Source organism: Rattus norvegicus, assembly GCF_036323735.1.
Source record: "Rattus norvegicus strain BN/NHsdMcwi chromosome Y unlocalized genomic scaffold, GRCr8 chrY_unlocalized_30, whole genome shotgun sequence".
Classification (NCBI taxonomy): Eukaryota; Metazoa; Chordata; class Mammalia; order Rodentia; family Muridae; genus Rattus; species Rattus norvegicus.
The window spans coordinates 1-22,074 of record NW_026947390.1 but is presented as its reverse complement, the minus strand read 5'-3'; the positions used below and the strand labels follow the sequence as shown (position 1 = coordinate 22,074).

Genomic DNA, 22,074 nt, shown 5'->3' with positions numbered 1-22,074 from the left:
TTCTGTATTATCTACCTCACTGTTTTCCCATGGCCAGACTAGAGGGTTGTGGATGTTTTACCATGATTCTTTCTTGAGGAATAATAAGATAGAAGAGGAAGGACTGTGAGAGGAATGGCTTGAGGTCCAGTGAAACCTCAAATTCAATAGGTTCATAAGAACAGGAGGGAATCTATTTGGCATTGTCCTTTGTGGATTCTACATTCTTGACTTAGTTACAAAGAATCCATATGAAAATTCCCCCTACCCAAGCAGCAGAAGGAGCCACCTACATATATATCACCAAAACCTGATAAGATTGATGAATCTAAGAAGTGCTTTCTGCCAGGAAACAAATATAGATTTTTCCTCAGAAACACAGCTAGAGCATATTATATACGGAAGTGACTGTATTCTTGTAAAACTATAAAAATAAAAAGTAAATATTTGTTTTATCCTGCTAACTCTGGCACCGAAGTGTCTGAAATTCTCTGCTAGATATCTTGGCATAAACACCTTCCCACTCCTCCCCTACACAGTGTTTCATGCCGTCACACACTCTCCCATACTCAAACCCTCACATAAAAAACACACAGCACAATAATCTTTGATTTAGTTGATTAGATATAATTGCCCACTTAAACACACCACGTAGGGTACTACCCATCCCTTATGAATATTAAAAACGACTTGTAAATACACAGAGCAGAATCTTAAATTCACCTGCCATGGCTTCTCACTCTGTCATCTTACAATCCTCTTTTTCCCTCTAGTGTCCTCCTCTTCCTTCAAACATCTCTACTGACCATTCTTCCTTCTCCTCACAAATTAACCCTCCTTTCTGTCCTGTTCCTGCCACTCACTTATACTTTACACATTCAATGGGGAGGTAGTTCTTGTGAAGTAACCTGAGTTCTGAGTACAGGACTATGCACCTGACTTTGGGGCAGTTGAATTAGCATCAAACACAGAAAACTGCAGGGAGAACCACAACATGAACCCTAGTGGCAAACCAGTGAACTGAAAACGAACTTCTTGTTGGTAGATTTTGAGAAAGATTTAGAAGAGTTGAAGGTGCTTTCAAACCCATAAGAACAACAATGCCAATGAAACAGAGCTTTCTGATAGTTGACCAATATTTAAAGAATGAACATGAACAATCCTATGGCTCTTACTGCATATGTTGCAGAGGATGGCCTTGTTGGGTGATAATGGAAGGAGAACCCGTGGTTCTGCCTAGCTTTGACTCCCAGTTCAAGGGAATATCCAGGGGCAGTAAGGGTGGTTATAAGAGAAGTGTAGGAGGACCGGTAAGGGATATTTCAGTCAGAAAACTGGGAATGGAAATATTTTAAATGAACATTTAGATATATCCAATTAAAAAAGCAATAAAATTAGTTAAAAATTTAAAAAAAATGAAAGACATTAAAGAAAAGAAATCTTCCAGCTATTCACACCTATTGACTCAGAATTTTAAGGGGTCACTGTCAGGGAATGATAGTCAGAGTATTACTAGTTGAAAGACTTATATGATGAAGTCTCATCTAGAAGCAGTTCTCCCTTCCAGCTATCAGTGCCAGACACAAACTGCATTATTAGAATACAATGCATGGAGGAATTTACTCTGTGCAGAAGACAAAATACTTGCCTTACCTTTTCTGTTAGGACCTTTTCCTTTTTGACAAAAGGATAAAAGCTATGAGCTCTCAGGAAAAACTAGAGTGCCCTTCCCAAAACCTGGCTTTGGGGATAAAGAAATGAATTATATAAACTAACTGACTACCAAGAAAAATAACAAGCAGGGAAGGCCAGATGCTTCTGAGGGGCTCCCAGCTCCTGATTCCCATATGTGGAAGGCTCAGATCAAGGCTATCTCTTCAGTGAACCTACTCAACACCTACCCAAGACTCAAGGATCTTTCCCATTGACCACGTGTTTCTTCTTTTTATACCTAGACAGAAGGTCACCTTCTACACCCCATGTCTGATCACTTCATCCTCTATGTTTGCCCTCCCAAATGGCTATTTACAATGCATTAGATGCCAATTTGAAGACCCAAAGGTACTGAAGCAATATCTGATAGGCAGTTGCAGTCAGTACAACAATGGTGACATCACAGAAGAAGCGAGGTCTCTCCAGGATACAAGAGATTTTTCTGGGAGTCCTAATGATGATGTCACTGAGAACTGCCATGGCCTACCTGCTAAACAGCTTTCCTTACATTGAACAGATTTGGAGTGCAATTTCCAGGAGTTTCTCCTGTCTAACAGTGGAAACCTTTACATACTCCATCTCTTTAAAGCTAGAGATTTCTCTTTGCTTCATTAGAGGTTATATATTCTGAATGGACAAAGTTAGTCAGGGGCTTAGCATGGCTTGAAATGAATTAGGAATATAGAGTGGAGGAGATAGTTCTAGATAATTTTTGTTTCCCAGGTTCATTCCTGTGATACACAGTTCATATCCCAGGATTTCTCTATTTCCCAAAGGCCAGAATTTTGCCTACAGACCTTAATTGAATGAATATTGTATTTCACTTTCTCATTGTACATTCAATGATAAGATACTTTATTAATATTCCTGTATGTGTACTCAAAACTTCTGTGTCCAATTTAATTTTCAAAAAAGCAAAGGACAAAACAACTATGGAATTCAGTTTCTAGTACTTTTTGATATCGGTACTACACGATCTACCTTTTTGTGTTCCCAATGCTAGACTTGAGGGTCATACATTTTACCATTATTTCTCTGAAGGCCAAACATAAGATACTGGGGGATGGGCAGAAAGAAGAATGGCTTGAGAGCAAGTGAAACCTCAACTTCAATTGGTTCATAAGAACAGGAGGGAGTTTATTTGGCACTGTCGTTTCTGAACTCTATATTCTTGACCTAGTTGCTCAGAATCCATGTTGCCTCCACCCAACCACATAGTTCTTGGAGCCACCTAAAAGAGGATATATGTATATGTATATATCCTCCAAAACTAGATAAGATTGATGTCGCTAAAAAGTGCAATCTGCCAGCAACTGGACATAGATATTTCCTGAGAGACACAGGTAGATCATGTCACCTACAGAAGTTAATGCTAGAGCAAACCAGTGAACTGAAACAGACTTCTTGCTGGCAGATTTTGAGAAAGGATTACAAGAGGTGAAGGAGCTTAAAATCCCGTAAGAACAACAATGTCAATGACCCAGAACTTTCTGATACTAGACCAATATTCAGTGAATGTACACAGACAGACCTATGGATCAAACTGCATGTGGCAGAGGATGACCTTGTTCATCATGAATGGAAGCCGAAGCTATTGGTCCTCTCTAGGTTTGTCTCCCAGTTCAAGGGAATGTGAAGGCACAGTTGGGGGGGTTAGAGAAGAAAGGGGAAGGATACGGGTAGGAACCTTTTGGGTAGGAAAATGGGAAATGAAATAACATTAAATGTAAATATAGAAATATCAAGTTAAAAAAAGCAATAAAATTGCTAAAACATAAAAAAATGAAAGAAATAAAAGAAGAAAAAACTGACAGCTAATCATACCTATTGACTCAGAAAAGTAAAGTGGTGGTCAGTGGAAATATTAGTGGGAAGACTGAGATGATGATGTGTCACCTAATAGCACTGCTGCTTCTCAGACTGCACTATAGATATGCAAACATGGAGGTGTTTATTCTGAGCTAGAGACACTATATCTGTCTCTACCTTTTTCCTTAGGACTTTTTTCTTCTTGTCAAAAAGAATAAAGGCCATGAGCTGTCAGGAAAACAACTGTGCCCTTCACAACACTTGGCCCATTGAATAAAGAAATTAATGATATAAACTCTCTGACTTCCAGGAACAATAAAAACAGGCAAGTCCAGATGCTTCTGAGAGGCTCCCAACTCCTGATTCCCGTAGGTGGGAGGCTCAGATCAAGGCAGTCTCTTTGTCAATCCCACTAAATCCCTACCAAGTACTCACTGAGCTGTTCCAAGGACCACTTATTTCTTTTCTTTTTTTATACCAAGACAGAAGGCCAGCTTCCTTTTTTCTTCCCACATCAGATCTTTTCGTCCTCTTTGTTCTCCCTCCCAAAAGGCTGTTTACTCTGAATTAGAGGCCAATTAGTAAACCCTAGAGGTACTGAAGGAATATCTGAGAGGCAGTTGCAGACACAACAACACTTGTGACATCACAGGAGAAGATAGGGATCTCCTGGTTACAAGAGATTTTGGAGGGAGGGATTAATGATGATGTCACTGAGAACTGCCGTGGCCTACCCGCTAAACAGCTTTCCTAACAGTGACCAGTTTTGAGAGTGCCTTTTCCAGAAGTGTCTCCTATGACACAGGGGAATGTTTTATGTACTCTATCTCTTTAAAGCTACAGACTTCTTTTTCCTACATTAGTGTTTTCATGCTTTGAATGGAGAAAGTTAGTCAGGCACATGGCATGGGTAGAAATGATCTAGGAACATGGGGTGGAGGAGTTTATTCTGGATAAGAATTCTATTTCCAGGTCCATTCCTGTGACATACACTCAATTTCCTAGGATTTCTCTGTTTCCCAAAGGCCATTATTTTCCCTACAGACCTTTAATGGATTGAGCATTGTATTTTATTTTCGTATTGTACTTTCCTTTATAGGAGAATTTATATATACATACATATATATATATATATATATATATATATATATATATACACACATAGTTGTAGAAGACACCATATAAATATATATATATATATATATATATATATATATTCCTGAATGTGTACTCAATAATTCCATTTTGCAATTTCATTTTTTGCAATAAATTAGCAACAAAGCGTGACCAGTTATAGAGTGAATATAACTGTCAATATTGTGTTCCTACTTCAAATAATACTCCCAAATCCTTATTTTATCCAAAAACTATGAGACATCAGTAAAGCACGGGCCATCATGTACTATAGAAGGCAGATCTCTACTCCTATTAGATATCAGTTCTAAAACATGTACTTTCCTGTGTTCCCAGGGCCAGACAAAAGGGTTTAGGAGGTTTTACCACTATTCTTTCTCAGGTGAAACACAAGACTCAGAAGGATGGACAGAAAGAGGAATGGCTTGATGTCCAGAGAAACCTCAACTTCAATAGGTCCATAATAACAGGAAGGAGTTTGATTGGCATTTCTACATTTTTGACCTAGTTCTACAGAATCCATCCTAAAATTCCACCAAACCACATAGCTGTAGGAGCCACCAAATATATGCATATATACATATATACATATATATATATATATGTACATACATACATATATTTATATATATATATGTACATACATACATATATTTATATATATATTTAGATAGTTATATATATATTTAGATATATAGATATATATAGATATAGATATAGATATGGATATAGATATAGATAAAGATATATAAATATAAATATAGATAAAGATATACATAAAGATATAGATATAGATAACAAGAGACAGATATAGAGGTAGATAGATAGATGATAGATAGATAGATGGATAGATAGATCTGCCACAAAACTACATAAGATTGATGACGCTAAGAAGTGCATGCTGCCAGGAAATGGATATAGATCTTTCCTGAGAGACCCAGGTAGACCATGCCAATTACAGATGTGAAGGTTATTGGCACACCAGTGGAATGCAAACAAACCTCTTGTTTGTAAATTTGGAGAAAGGATTACAAGGACTGAATCGCTTTCAAGCCCATAACAACAATGCCAACGACCCATAGCTTTCTGGTACCAAACCAATATTCAAAGACTGTACATGGACAGAACTATGGCTTCAAATGTATATGTGGTAGAGGATGGCTTTGTTGGATATCAATGGAAGGAGAAGCTCTTAGGCCTACCAAAGCTGGAACCCCCAGTGTAGGGGAATGTCACGGGTGCTGGGAAAGTGAGTGGTTGGTGAGGGGAACACCTTTATAGAAGAACTGGTTGGGGAAAGGATAGGAGTCTTATGACTGGAAAACTAGAAAGGTGAATAATATTTGAAATTAAACAAAATATCCCATTTTTATAAAAGGAAAAATAAAATTTTAACCAACTGAACGGCCAAAGAGGAATCTCAATCCCACTTGAAAGGGAGAAGAAATGAACCTCAGGAGGGAAGAGTGAGGGGCGTGGGTGAGAAAGGAGTCAGTAAGGGAGAGGGGAACATGTTCAAGTGTTGGTAGGGAATTTGACTGAAGTCTTGAGTGCCAGCAGAATGAATGAAAAGAGTCAACCTCATGAACTAAAAGGATGGAGGTGGGGGTGGCTCTAGAATATTCCAGAGACCTGAGATGTAAGAGACTATCAGGACTCAGTGAAATGTCCAGGAGTAGGTAGAGGGAACTTGTAGAGGCTAACTCCATGACGAAGAGAGCGCATCAAGTGAGGGATAAGGTTGCCATCCACAAATCAAAACTCTGACCCATATTTGTTGCTGTCTGAAAGAATTTAAGGGGCAAAACCAGAGAGGAGCCTGAGCAAAAGGAATTCCAGTGTCCCGCGATATCTGGGAACCAGATTAAGTAGAGGCCCCCAAGGCCTGACACTATTACTCATGCTTTGTCATGTTCACAAAACGGACCTGACATGACTGCATTAGCAAAGAAAAAACAAGCAGCTGAAAGAGTCAGATGCAGACATTTACACTCAGCCAATGAACAGAAGCTGCTAAGCCCTGTGGTTGAATTGGGGAAAAGCTGAGGAAGCTGAGTAGGGGAGCAACGCAGTCGGAGGACCAGCAGTGTTAACTAACCTGGACCTCAGTGATTTTTCAGACACTGAGCCATCAATGCGGCATCATGCACCAGCTAATATGAGGCCTCTAAGATTGGAGTGCTGGTTCTGGACACAACAAGAGAAGATGCACTTAACCCTCAAGACACTTGAGTTCCCAGGTAGTGGAGAGGTCTGGTAGACTGAGGGTGGAGTGGGAGACAGCTTCATTCAGTTGGGAATGCGGGGAGAAGGTATGGGATGTAGAACAGAATATGGGCTTTGAGAGGAATGAAATCTGAACTCTAAAATTTTATTAAGTAAAATTTTAAAAGAGAAAATATAAACTATAATAAACACTTTCTTCCCCAACTTGCTTTTTTTCCTCCTTGGTCATGGTATTTCATAAAAGCAATGGAAACTCTGGCTAAGACACAGTATTATGGGCAAAATTGTGCAAATGCTAGTTAGAGAAGTATGACATCTCTGTGGAGTCAAGTTAGTTTATCTGATTCAAACTTCCTTATTCAGAGATAGCAACTAACAGAGAATTTCTAAGACTAAGTTTATTATCATGCCGTAGTGAACATTTTTAACCAAACCATTATGGGATCTGTGATATCCAAAAAGAAATCAAGAGACTAGGAATACTAAAAGGAATGAATCTTGTTTAAACATTCTTGGAAGAAATGAAATTCATATCTATTAGATTACCATAAAGGGATTGATGCTTTGGATTGTGGCCTGCTACCAAACACAATCCATATTCTCTTTTATTACTTCCAAAGTAATAATAGATTAATTATTAAGATGTGAACTTAACTCCAAAGATATTACTCTATGTATGGGTGTATTTTGTTTACTACATTTATTATAAAAATAATTTGTGTAAGAATGTCAATTGGAATTGCTTGGAAAAGTTCCTTGAGTTTACAGATATGGATTTACTTAAATGAGATTTTACTCTAGCAGTGAATTCCATTTGTTTATATCATGGTTCCTTCTACATATACTGATGGAAATGACAATAGTTAGATTATTTCTGAAACACCTGGATAAAATTTCACTTACCTAAGGAAATGATTATTGAAGAAGTGCAGCAATTTTCTTTCTCACTACTGATGTACTTTCTTCATGTACATTGCTATTGGCTTCTGGAAAAAGAAAGCAAAATTCATTTTTTAATGTCTCAAGTTACCAAAGTACTTTAGAAAAAAGTCTATCTTGTCTTATAAAGGAGATATTTATCTAATGCTAAATAAGAGTAAAAAGAATAGCTTTTGGGTTCTTTTTTAACTGTCCTACAAGAAATAAAATAAAATGCTTTTAATATACCATTTTTTATAGTGCTCAGCATCTCTGGTGTGTGTCTCTCACTCCCTCTCTTATCCAGATCTCTTTTAATTTATGGAGCTGAGATGCCATGCATAGTAAACATCTTCATTCTCTCTCCCCCCAGGCTCCAAACCTCCTGCTTCTTACCAGTGTTGAAAAAAAACTTTATATTCACTGATATATGCAGGACCAGAAAATACCTGTCTTTTTGCGGTTAACTTGGCATTCTCAGGGTCCTTCCATGCAGCATACACCAAATGCTTGAGTGATATTACACCCCAAGGAGAGCCCACAGCTGATATCTCTTCAAACTAAAACTTTGTTTTTTCCAAATATCAATATGTGCTGATGACTCTTAAAAGCTTTAACATCCTTTATAGCCCTCCTCCCACGCAAGTTAAAAAAAAAAGAAGGATGGAAGCATTGGGTTTAGTGGTGGTGGCCCTGTTTAAAAAGGTTCATTGGAGCAACTCCCATCTGTGTTGTCTGGATAGCAGAATTACATTACACAGTTTAGCAGAGGCAGCTTGTTCCATTAGCAAACATTTCATGAATACACTAGTAGTTCAATTTTGCAGAGTTGTCATAACAAACAGGAAACAGCAGCAGTGGCAGAACCTAGTAGGACAGCCAGGCTTCTGTACGTAGCCTGGACAGGGAGAAGTTCTATGCTGTGATTCTCTCAGGGAATTGAAATCAGCAGAGACTCAAGATCCACAAACATTGTTGCTGCTGCTTCATTTGTTTGCCATAGTCTGTGTAGCCAACTTTCCCTTGGAAGAAATAGCATATGTTTGAAATGTTTGCTGCTGCTACAAATACATTACTGTAGCTGAGTAATCCTGTACATTATTTTCTCTTCAGAGTGATTGACACTATCCAAATCCTTTACAGTTATTGCTGCTAATTTTGAAACGGGTAATCCAATATGTGATCAGTTGAGAAAATTCAAAACAGTGTACCTGCTTTGACCATGTTTCCAATATAAAAATTTAAAAACACTTACAACCTATGAGCTGTAATGGTACTGGAAACCCTTAACAACCACCTCAATAGCAGTTACATATTCTTACTCTTGTATAAAAAATAGAATTAATTGGCAAAAGGTGATAACAATTTGTTTTTGAATGGGCTAGCCTGTCGGTGATTTTGGTCAAGATGATAATTATCAAAAGCATGATTTCAAGCAAGTTTATAGAATAATGTGTTTAAGATATGGAGCTCATTTGCAAATTTTCCTATCCTGTTTGGCCAAATGCACTGCCATCTAGTTGTAGGGATTAATCTGGTTTATATTGTAGAAACTCAACCTAAATATACATGTTTTTTCATGCATCTACCAGCAGGGTCACAAACCCACAGTATTATTTCAATTGTCATCTATAAAATTCCATCTGTTACAAACAACTGTCCCATGGTTGCTGGGAATCGGTGGTAGAGTTTTTTTTTTTTTTTTTTTTTTTTTTTTTTTTTTTTTTTTTTTTTTTTTCTAGTTCTATGTTAAATGTAAAGATATGAAAGGTAATAAGTGTGTGGAAAAACAATTTGGAATTGTATCTAAATAATATATTTCCCTTGGATTTTACTTTGTTTTATGTTTTATTAAGAAAATTATTGAACTTGGTGACTCAAGACAGCAAGTATAATACTTTTTTTTCTATTTTCTTTTTTTCGGAGCTGGGGACCGAACCAAGGGCCTTCCGCTTGCTAGGCAAGTGCTCTACTACTGAGCTAAATCCCCAACCCCATATAATACATTTTTAAAAATGATTTTAAGCAATATATTATGTGAACTTGAATTTTAACTCCAGTACTCCTGATTCTCAAGGGGACTTTTTCACACTTTTCTTTCTTGAATTTGAAAAATGAAGTGTACTTATACCTAAATCGAGTTTTAGAGGAGCAAAATGATATAATTTGAAGGAAATACTTAGAGTAGATTATAGGATTAATAAATAATGATATTTGACTATATCCTCCCTAGATGGTGAAGCCCTTGAAGGAAAGCAGAAACTTCATTTTTTTATAAACCTATTTTCTAGACATGTACTGGAAACATAATAAGTAATCACTTATTTTTGGAGTAAGAGTTTGAATGAGTTAGAGTAGTACATATAATCTCCAATTACCAAAAGTCAGATTTGTAGAACCATCATCATGTTAAAAAAGAAGAAATGAATACTCAAACAGAGTCATTTGACAATAACATCATTTTTCTCTTATTTGACTAAACCATATACATTATGCCTAGGCAATTTCTTTCAAAAGCAAAGTTTTTGGTTAGTAAAGAATGTATGTATGTATATATGTATATGTGTATACATTTGTATATGTGTATGTGTACATAGGGACACACACACACACACACACACACACACACACACACACACATATATATATATATATATATATAATTGTGTATGTGTACTTAAGGGCATATGTATATATGTTTATATGTATATATGTATATACGTGTAGGTGGACACATTTATATATATATATATATATATTTGTTTGTATGTGTATATGTGTTTATATATATATTTATGTAACATAAAATGCACTCTACTTTCTAACTTTATGAAACTTTTCACAGCTATACATTAGTACTCAAGATTTTTAAAAGCTGTTTCATAAATTTTGATTCATTGTAAAGTTACAGTTCAGAAAAGAGATTCAAGGTAGCTAATTAATTTTTATAATATCAAATTTCCTCATCTATTTCATAAAACACAAAGATTTAGTTTGGTAATGTGACTGTATTTGGGTTTTAGCATGAGACATATCTAATTAACTTTTCCATCATGTGATGTAATTTCAGGATACTAAAGGACCTATGTGAGTTAGAAAATATAACAAATGGACTGCTATATGTGATAGATCAGAATGATAGAAAGATACATACATACATACATATTTACATACATGAAAGATCACAGATAAGTAGAATAATATCACATACTCAGAATCATCAATCATGAAATAATTATTAAATGTGAAATATCTTCTTATATGAAGCACAATTTTAAATGTGAATTATGTTCATATCTTAATACCTAAAGGAACATTTATCAGCCGTAATTTTAAAATAAAATGTCTATTTAACACTTCCACTCAGGTAATTAACAGAGATGAAATACTTAGATTCCTTTACATTAATCTGTCAAATTCTCCCATCATCTCGTCTTTGTTACTTAAAGGCATAACATCATACTTTGTCTCTATTTGCAAATCTTCAGCTACTTTCCACCCTGCTCTGCATTCTACCTCAAATCTTATCACTATGTTTAAGTCTCTAAGAGATCCTCATGTGCTATCATGAAATTTAATCATGATCCATCATTTTTTATCTTTACTAACATTGCTATCATACGGGTAATTATTATTTCTCTGTCACAAATGAGATCACTACCGCTTCCGTGTTTTCAGTACTATTTTCAACATCAACCATTTTATAATTGCTCTTTAAATGAGATAATAAAATGATCTATTTCCCCCCAATAAATTTTCCACCAACAGTTTGTTCCATTGAATCTTTAGACAAGAAAAACAAAGTTGTTACAAAGTTCTAGTTCTACTCAGATTTAAAACAGAAAGCTGGCTATGTGACAAGAATCATAGGAAGAATACTTCTGGAAGAGAAAGCAGAGCTTGGAGAAGACCTCATGCAGAGAAGTGCTTCATGCAATTTTAAACAAAAAGTGTGAAAGACCTGAACTTGCATATTGAATATTATTTGTTGAATAATATTTACAAGTGATTCTGAGTGGACTACATAAGCATGTTTATTTATAAATCCATGGTAAATGCTAAAAAAAAATGACATCGACGTGTAATAGAGCAGAAAAGGAAATAAAGTGGAAATTTGGTACAGGTTACATTATGGATGTTATCAGTTTAAACATGCTGATTTCATGTGATGAATATCACAGATATACTAACAGTATTGCATGACTCTATAGTGAAATTACACAGAGTGAGAACACTAACAATAACCTGTGACAAAAATGGCTATATTCTTTAATATTTCTTTTTGAAAACATTCATTTCAATTAAGAAAATTCAATAAAGGAACCAAAGATAACTCTTTTCATCTTTTGCATATCCAATCTTTAAACAGACAGGAGTATACTGGATGAATTTTCTTCAAGCATTTTGCTACTCCAGTTATTATTAATTTAAAACAATATGCAGATCAGGGTGTCATACTTGTGGGTATTGGTTACTAAGACCCAATAATCTCCTCAGAAGGACATCCATATAAAGGAATCTAAAATAATTTCCATTTAAATATTAAAAATCTTAAATATGAAGACTGCTTATCATTTTCACAATACATACACCATTTGTAATTACTTCATTTTTACGTATCAGTATCAGTCACTCTACCTCTCTTATTTTGATATATGACAAGCTTAACAAAGAGCAGACCCTATGTTTCTCAGCAAGCCTCACATTTCACCCATTTTCCACTGCATCTGGGCCATATTACAATCAATATAATTAATATTTTCAAGTAAATGATAATGGGATGCAAATGCATATTTAATATTTCCTACAGTAAAACAAGTAAAAAGATCCAATAAAAGAATAGGTACAGAATTTGTTTATATGAAAACAGTAGGTTAATAATACCTTATAATATCCACCCTAATTCATATTGAGTCAGTGCTGAAGTATATGTGTCAATGTTTATGAAAAGATTAAATATCTTTTATGTATCTTTCTAAAAACAATTGGACATAGTGAATAAAAAAGTGTCAGGCTCAGATAAGGTTTAGAAATAATTAAAATAAGTTCCAAAAAATATTCTAAAACACAGTTATACAACATATAAGTTTAATTCTCAGGCTCCATAACTAGATAATATAGTACTGAGCAATTGTATTCAATTTGCACATACAATTTTAATTTACATAGGAAATAAATGTTTAAAATCTCAAAAGCTATATTTATTCAACAGTAAGATTTCAGAAGTGTAAGTTTATTCTTTTTTTTTCATTTTCATTAAATAGGGTATTTCTCATTTGTATTTCAAATGTTTTTATCTTTCCTGGGTTCCTCTTCATCACCCCTAGTCTCTCCCACTCCCGCATTTTAGTGATTGTCTCCTCCACATGGACACTCCCTTCCTTACTGTCCCAGACAACCAAATATCCAAACTTTTAAAATGGGTTAGAGAGCTAAACCAAGAATCCTTAACTGATGTAACTCAATATCTGAGAAACATATCAAGAAATGTTCAACATCCAGAGTTATGAGAAAAAAGGAAATCAAAATGAACCAGAGATTCTACATTACACCAATCAGAATGACTAAGATAAAAAACTGATGCAGTAGCAGAGTGGTCTAGGATGTAGACAAAGTGGAACACTCCTCCACTGCTGGTGGGATTAGTAGCTCTATAGCCACTTTGGATATCAAGGTGGAGGGTCAGAGAAAATTGCAAATAGCTTTACTGAAGACCCAGCTTTACCACTCACTTCAACACATATACCCACACTTGATCCACATATAACAAGGACATGTGCTTGAACATGTTCAAAGCAGTCTTACTCATATTAGTCAAATGCTGGAACCAATCGTGAAATATGTCATCCCCACTGAGGAATAAATAGAGAACGTGTGCTATAATAAAACACAGGAACACGACTCAGGTATTAAAAATGAGGACCCCAAGAACACTGTACACAAAGGGAAGAAACTGGAAAAGAGTGAAGTAACAGAGTACAAAAAGGTCATATCATGGAATGTACTTAGGGACAATTGGATGTTAGCCACAAAGTTAAGAATACCCAGTATTCAAATCCTTTATCACATGGAGGGTAACATGAAAGAAATCCAATTATGGATGCTTGCAACAAACTTAGAAGGCAGAGGGATGAAGGGACCTAGGTAGAGGTAGAGAAGGATAGACAAAGTGGGGAGGGGGATAGCAACAATGAAAAGAGACAAGAGAGAAATCCAGAGGAAAAGTGGAATAAATAACAATAATCATCAATGTTGGGTGGTGAACTTGGGTATCCCCAGGAAAGTCCCAGATTTCAGGAATGCAAAAGGCTCCTATACACCTACTGGGATGATAGTAGTTTAAATACTAAGCAGCAAAGAGATAGAACAACTAGAGACTGCCTCTTGTAGCCACAAATGACCCAAGTGAAGGGATGGTGCTACCCATGCAGCTCAAAATTTTTAACCTATAAATATGCAAGGCCTAAAAAAAAAGTAAAAGAAAAGAGCAGAGAATGAAGAAAGCCCCTTCAGAGACTACCTCACCATAAGAATCATTTCATCCACAGACCTTAAATCCTCTAACTATTCCTGATGTCAAGATGTGCTTGCAGATTAGACCCTAATATGTCTGTCCTCTGAGGGGCTCTGCCATCACCTGACTGAGACAGATGCTGATACAGCTAAACATTTGACAGAAAACTGACAGCCACATAAGATGAGTTAGTCTAATGCCTAAAGGATCTTAAGGGGATTGGAAACAAATATGAAACACAAGAGTATCAATTAAGTTTATCCTTCAGAGTCTCAGGAAATTTACCAACGAGAGTGTACTTGGCCAGTACATGGTTACTGCTATATAGATAGCAAAGCATATGGAGAAGACAACTGTCCAATCTTTAATCTCTGGAAAGGAAGGCAATCGGTCTTGTGGAAATGTCATATCCAGAGAAGGTGGATGTTAGATGGCTAAAGTGAAGTGGGCATGTAGATGGAGGAGCACCATCATAGAAACAAACAGCATCGGAAAGGCTTGGAGGATTCAAGAAAGAAAGAAGAGTTTGGGAAATGACTTTGAAATGTAAACAAATACATAGATTATTTTGCACTTCCAATGTTTATAATATAAGATATGTATGTTTCCAACAGAGATGTTCACATCTCTCTCCTTAATGACTATACAGTCAGTATTTGTAACATAGGTTTACTGAAAGTTGAAATCCAAAATTGTTGTGACTTACTTATTATTCGAATTTCACATAGATAAACCCATTCAATATTTTATCTTCTGCCCTTGTAACTATAGCAAATATTTAGTTACTTGATAGAAAATTAAAAAAAAATTGTCTTTCTACTCCATTAGTTTTCCATTCAATGCCTCAAATGTCTCTCAATTTAACTGTATGTACTACATTCCCTTCATTGTTGCTCTTTTCCCTGTCTCTTCACAGTTGATATTCCTGTTCCTGACTGTGTCCTTCAGCAATACATAAGTACACTTGCACTTCTCAAAATATATACAGTCTGTTTCACTAGACTCTTACACAAAATGATCATACAGATACACAGTTTAGAGAATTAACATTCAGATTAAAGTGAATATGTAACTCATTTTTTACTTTTTGATCTGGATTAACTCATCTAGGATGGCATTCACAAGAGGAATTCTGATTTATTTTCATTGATATTGGGTTTAAAATACTTGTGGATTATATACTTCCTACCTTGGATTAGTCCGGCATACCACACACAGAACAGAACAAATCAATTAATTGTAGGATATGTGCATGTATGTGTCTAGGTCATTCCACAGTAACTCATGCTAAATGTTTGAGAAGCAAATCTGTTCAAAGATAGAATGACCTCCCTTTTTTGCATGTTTCTTAAACATACCAAATCACCTCACATTGCACCAATTATTTATACCTCTGGGCTACAGATTAAATTCATTATATCTACCATTAATCTCTCCATAGGGATTAAGAGCTTATTGATAAATAATTTTGTAGTCTTTAGATTAGAATTTTGTCCCAAAACTCATTAAGTATTTATTGTTCTGTAAATTCAAACCTAAGTGGTATTTCGGAAATTTGAGTTTCATGGTCAGACTTCGTCAGCTAAATGCACTCTGTCCATTGTTGGCAAGTTCAAGCTATGCTTCCTGAATGTCATGTTTGCTGTGACTACCTAGTTGTACAGTCATGGGATACGCAAGTGAGTTCTCATATAGTTTTCTCAATACTAAATTGATCTGATCAGAATCTGTGAAGTGACGAATCAATCTCTTTGTGCTGAATGTAGGTTGCCAAACTCCCTCTGGATAATTTTTGAATAGCATCTTGTACTTATGCATATGCCTTTAAGGTGGTTTCTCATTATCTATTATCACTCCACATAGATCTGGAGCATTATATTATTGTAAGTTTCCAAGCCAAGTGATTACCTGTCCTGGATTAGAATCGTCTGTGAGTTTCTAGATCAATGTGTGTAATCCTAAGGGATTCTTCTTGATATATTATCATCTATGGATGGTGTAATATCTACAACGTTTGATACACAGCCTTTGATACACCTTCCTTCTGCTGTGTAAAATAAAATTATTTACAGCAATGGGATCCTGTAATATTTAGGCTACTACATGAATCCTTTAGTAAAATATGTCTATGCATGCTTATTCATGCCCAAAAAGATCCATGGGGAGACCAACCTGGCTAAAAATGTCAATTGCTACTCAGATGTCCACTATGTATACAGTCTGAGGAAGAGTCAGTTCAGTTCAGGTGTGGAACTGAAGAATACTCAGCCATTTTCCAAACGAAAAAAAAAATCAAGTGACTAAGATAAGGATTGTGGGAATGCTTTCATCTATGTAGAACATTAATTTTAGACTCACATACAAATGTGTGATGTGCAGTATTATCAACACTTTATTTCAGTAGGAATTATATACTTTTGGGTATGGTCTCTCTGGACTATTGTATGATATCAATATGGTCTGCTGTGACAGATTTTCAAGTAAATATGAAATATGAGGACTCCAGCAGAGTAACTCTTGCTCAAGTAATACCCTTCATGTTATTTGTGACCCTCACTGGGAACACTTACTGCTATGTATCAGAGTTCTGATTCAATTTTAAGTCTTTTTTTTTTGTTCTCATGCTAACTTTTGATGTTTCCTTTCTCCAATAGAATAGTTAGTCAATGAGCCTGTATACCAGACATCAGATGCAATATCAAGCATTGGTTGCAGCTTGCCCCTCTGCTGAATTCACAGCTATGAGGAAGTGTTTCTTATGAGAAGTAATTGATCTCTACAATGTAGATTATTGTTGTCTGTGTTTTTCTCTGACTTCCTCAGTACTCTTAAGGGTCATATGAGGGAAGAAATCACAATGAGAGTGAGAAGCGATCTTTCTGGATCCCAGGATAGACAAAATACACCAAAGTTTCCTTGCAAGATATAAGAACATAGTGGACAGGGTTTGTATTCAAATTCGTCAATGAAATGCTCTCCCTTTATACCCTGTATATGTACAAACATTTACACAATTGGATTGGCTTGTTAGCTATGCCTACTTACCCAGCCTGCCCAGTTTTCAGGCTGTGAAGAGGAGACTTTGTTCTCAGCAAGGGATCACCTGGTGGACAAACATCTTACTCTTGCTCACTGTTTCCCTGTTCCTCCAAGTTAAGCAGCTTCTTTCAAATGGATCTCCATTGTCCATATTATCCCTGACTTCAGGTCTGAATCTATGAGCCCAGTCAACAAGAAAATCTCCATAGCTAAGAAAAAGTAAAATTTTTCATTATTTAATGCTGAGGTCGAGGGGCAGATACTATAGTGACTTTCTTTATTCTAAGATCTTCTTGAGACAGGGAAGGGGGAAGAGCATTGGAGGAGGGTAAGTTTTGATCTATCTAGGGTTGCTTAACAATAATAGTAATAATAATAATAATAATAATAATAATAATAATAATAAGTAGTAGTAGTAGTAGTAGTAGTAGTAGTAGTAGTAGTAGTAGTAGTAGTAGTTTAGACTAGGAAGATTATTCAGCATTTAAGAACACTGCCTGTCTTTCCAAAGGTCATGAGTTCAATTCCAAGTGTACTAATCGTGGCATCCAACCATCTATAATGTCATCTGATGCCCTCTTCTGGTGAGTCTGACAGGTACAGTATACTCATAAAAATCAAATAAAATAAATCTTTAAAATAAATAAAAAACAAAATTTTACTTATCTAAGTTTAAGTTACTGTGCTTCTGTAGCTGACCACCTTTCTGTGTTCCTCTGAGGACAGAAAATGCATCTCTCTCTATTAAAATCCAGGATGAGAGCTCACACACTGCTTGCCATATCTCGTCTGTTATTCAAACACAGCTTCTGCTTTTCTGAGAAATGAAATAGCTTCCATTACACTCCTATCCTACCTTCAAGTTCTACTTTTGAGAGGCACATCAGAAAAATGTGTTTGTGCATGAGGACGTTGGAGTTGCAGTTTCTTCTGATGTGAGAATACTGGGTTTAACACAGAGGGGTCAAGACGATCAAGGAATGACTGGGTGTAATAACTATCTTTTGTTCAAATTCTGCTGATGCCATGGGTCAGTATTCCTGGAAGTTTACCCAACTCACAGGTTTTCTTCTTGAGCTCAATAGTCAGTTTCTCCTACTTCTTAATCTGCTGAACTTGCTCATTGATGGTGGAAGGTTGGCATGATGCCTTCCCAGCAGACCCTGTAGATAAACACAAGGGAACATGCATATTAATGGCCCAGTCACAGGAGAGACCATTCTGAGTCCCCCAACAAAGCATGAGGAAAGGGGAAATCTACAGACACTTTGAAGCACTGAGAGAGTAAGAAAGCTCTTTTCAAGTTGGACCTATTAGCTACTCTCCTGCCTCCAACGATGATTGCTAGACATATGCAGGTAAGTTCTGTAGTCCATAGTTCTTAGGACCACCAAGCCCTAATCATGTATGTTCAAGAAAAATGAGTCTGAAATCTTGATACATTTCCAGGGGAGTATCCCTCTCTCTCTCCTTGTCACAACATGTCAATGAATGTACAATAATCGTCTGTAGATGAAGTCCTATACTCTACCCTGAGAGTCGAAGATTTATCTGTGTGGCTCCTATTGGATATCTTTCTCATTCAGAGTGAAATTAAGGAACTCATAGCAAACTAACTGCATGCTTGTCAATTTCTGGCTGTCTGCCAAATATTCATCAGATATTCTTGACGCTTGGTCCCTTCTTTAAAAGTCCAGATGTTTCAGACCATAAGTCCTGCTCCTAGATGGTCTGACCCAAGCACAGCTTCTCCAGGAAGTTCCCCAGCAGTGGCTCAGGGCTTACTCTCTCTGCTTTACACCAGATTATTTATTTGCATATTTATAACAAGAAAGAAGTCCTAATATCATTTTTTTCTCTCTCATCTCTCCATGCACTCTGTTTTTCCTGTAAATAACTCGATAATCCTAGAAAACATGTCTGTGTCTAAAACAATAAGCATTAACAAAATACCACAAGGGCAGCTTCTGTTTCCATAACACTAGTGACATCACAAAGAATACCATGGAATTCCAGGCATGCAATAGTGTACCAGAGGAGTGTCCCCTTCAACAGTACATAACTATCCATTAACCAGATATTCTCCAAATCAACAAGCCAAGTTGGCCTTTCCAGTACCTTTGCTGAGACACAAGGGAAGACTTTCCATCACTCTACCTTCTAAAATGGAGATATGACTGATTAATTGAATTTTTTCCTACCTTCATGTACAGATACTTAAGCCTAAACTTGCAAACAAAGCTCAGAAATTGTTCATCCCGACCTTACTATGCACACTGAAAATGACAATGAAGAAAGGAAGTTGAGAACTTAGGTCAGTATGATTGTCATTTATGCAACGATTCTAAACAGTTAATCACTCTAAGCGGACATCTTCTTTAGCTAAATGATCATTTTATCCAATTGCCTCATCCATTGCTCCTCCTAACTAATGCTGGAGAGTTGGGATTATGCCTTCCTTGTAGAGCTGGTACATAGATAAATACAAGTAAGCAAAGACTTTGGAAAGATCCACAGAGAAGAACAGTTTAGTTGAGGGAGTAAAAAAATTGGAATAATTATGTAAATTCAGACAAAAACATTGTTCAGAGCCTCAAAAATAACATGTTTAGTCATGGGGTTCTTTATGATGTGAGCAGCAGTTCACAGATCAGGCTACAGGTGCATTGCTTAACATAGGTGCAATTTGAGACCTCAAAACAGAGGAAGCATGATGAGTCAACCTTGGAATGCAATTAAGAAGTCATGCTGTACTATGGAGAGGTATCCTGCGGAGGAAAGAGACAGACAGAGACAAAGACAGACAGACAGACAGACACAGACACAGACACAGACACACACCCACACACTCACACACACACACACACACCAAAACAAAGCATCAGTCAAGGGGACAAGTATGTTGTAGATCAATCATAAGGAGCTTCACCCATAGAATAAAAGTCAAATTCTTCTGTTGGGTGCCACATGTGACAACGTCTATACTCTTGAAAGGGTGTCACTACTACATTTCTGGAAAGCATCTATTAGAAACATACAGACAGGGAATGGTAAAGTAGGGTAGAGTCTAGGTATTATTAAACTATACATGTTTATTAAAGCCCCATGTAACCTTTGTCATGATGCTGGCAGTCTCAGCAAAGAGAAGCCTGCCATGCATTTCTTGAATATCTAAAAATTTTCTTTTTATACATGCATATTGGGCTCTATGCTTGTTGGGGGTTGTTGAATATTCTGCATCTTCACAGTTGTTCTTGTCTAGTAGATTTGGATGTCAACTCTATTTCTAATTGTGGTTCTCCAGAGGACTCCAAGTTCAGATCACCCTGGGGTTTATGAGATAAGGAAGGGCATAAACTGGCAAGAAATACATTAACATTAGTAAAGACTGTTGTAGGATAGAGGAAAAAAATATGACAGAGAGGCAGAGAGAGAGAGACACATAGAGAGAATGAAAGAATATGCCTTAAGTACATGAAGCCAGAAAAGAATTTGTGAATCTAGAAGACAAGGTATGGTAGACTGCCTGTAAATCCCAGTAACTAAGAAAGGACCTTGGATCCAGTTTTGATATTGAGGCTTCATACAGCTTGGCCTTTGCCAGTGTGAGACACACGATTTCAATGAGCAAATCCATAGACTGGAAAATGTAGTTATGGTGGTCCAGAAAAAAACAACACAGAATTGTCCCCTCTGTCTGCTTCTCATTACTCTGGTCTCCCGTGTCACAGGAGGCTGAATGGTCTTCCACATACCCTCAGATGCTGCTCACAAGGAAGAGCAAATTTCTTCAACAATACTTCATCTGAGCCTACCCTTTGCTTGTGGATGATACTCAGGAAGTGAACTGATAGGTTATACTTTTCCTAGCTGGGTGTTAAAGTTCAGACTTGAGCATCCCACTCTGTGATTTTTCAACAGTTACATGTATCCATTGGGATGGCAGTGTGACAATGACTGCAACTGTCTTGTCACGCCTTTCACATGCTTCATGTGACCGAGTTGAAAGTCTGTCTTAGCTTATTTACAGATCCACGGGATGCAGCTCGGCTTCAAAGGCCACAAGTGTGACCACAGAAAACAAGAAAACAATGACACAGTACACAGTTATAATGTAGACATGTCGGGGTATTTCCTCCAAATTTTGTTTAAAAGCAGATTTTTTTTCTTTATTATCTTGAGCATTTCTTATTTACATTTCAATTGTTATTCCCTTTCCCGGTTTACTGGCCAACATTCCCCTAACCCTGCTTTCTTACCCCTAAACCCCTTTGTATATGGGTGTTTCCATCCCTATCCTCCCCCCATTACCGCACTCCCCCCAACAATCACGTTCACTGGGGTTTCAGTGTTAGTAGGACCAACGGTTTGCCCTTCCACTGGTGCTCATACAAGGTTATTCATTGCTCCCTATGAGGTGGGAGCCCAGGATCAGTCCACGTATAGTCTTTAGGTAGTGGCTTAGTCCCTGGAAGCTCTGGTTCCTTGGCATTGTTGTTCATATGGGGTCTCAAGCCCCTTCAAGCCTTTCCAATCCTGTCTCTCATTCCTTCAACGGGATTCTCGTTCTCAGTTTAGTGGTTTGCTGCTGGCATTTGCCTGTGTATTTGCTGTATTTCGCCTGTGTCTCTCAGGAGACATCTACATCAAGTTCCTGTCAGTCTGCACTTCTTTGTCAAGCATATTCTTTTACTGAAGATTATGCTACTCTTTCTAGAAGGCCACTTTATGGCAGAACATTT

At 36.7% G+C, this 22,074-nt stretch overlaps 1 long non-coding RNA gene across 11 annotated transcripts in view; it reads right to left on the bottom strand.

Moving 5' to 3' along the window:
- The window catches only part of LOC120099701 (uncharacterized), a 67,072-nt gene extending 45,008 nt beyond the window's left edge, over nt 1–22,064 (bottom strand). For 6 of the 11 annotated variants that reach the window (XR_010062362.1, XR_010062359.1, XR_010062358.1 and 3 more), the window contains exons 1-4: nt 18,394–22,064; nt 17,995–18,149; nt 17,339–17,541; nt 7,765–7,847 (exon numbers count right to left, since the gene is read on the bottom strand). This is a non-coding gene — a long non-coding RNA (uncharacterized LOC120099701). The remainder of the gene's footprint in view (nt 1–7,764; nt 7,848–17,338; nt 17,542–17,994; nt 18,150–18,393) is intronic. The other 5 variants (XR_010062356.1, XR_010062364.1, XR_010062360.1 and 2 more) reach the window with 5 other exon arrangements.
- Nucleotides 22,065–22,074: the final 10 nt, after the last annotated feature.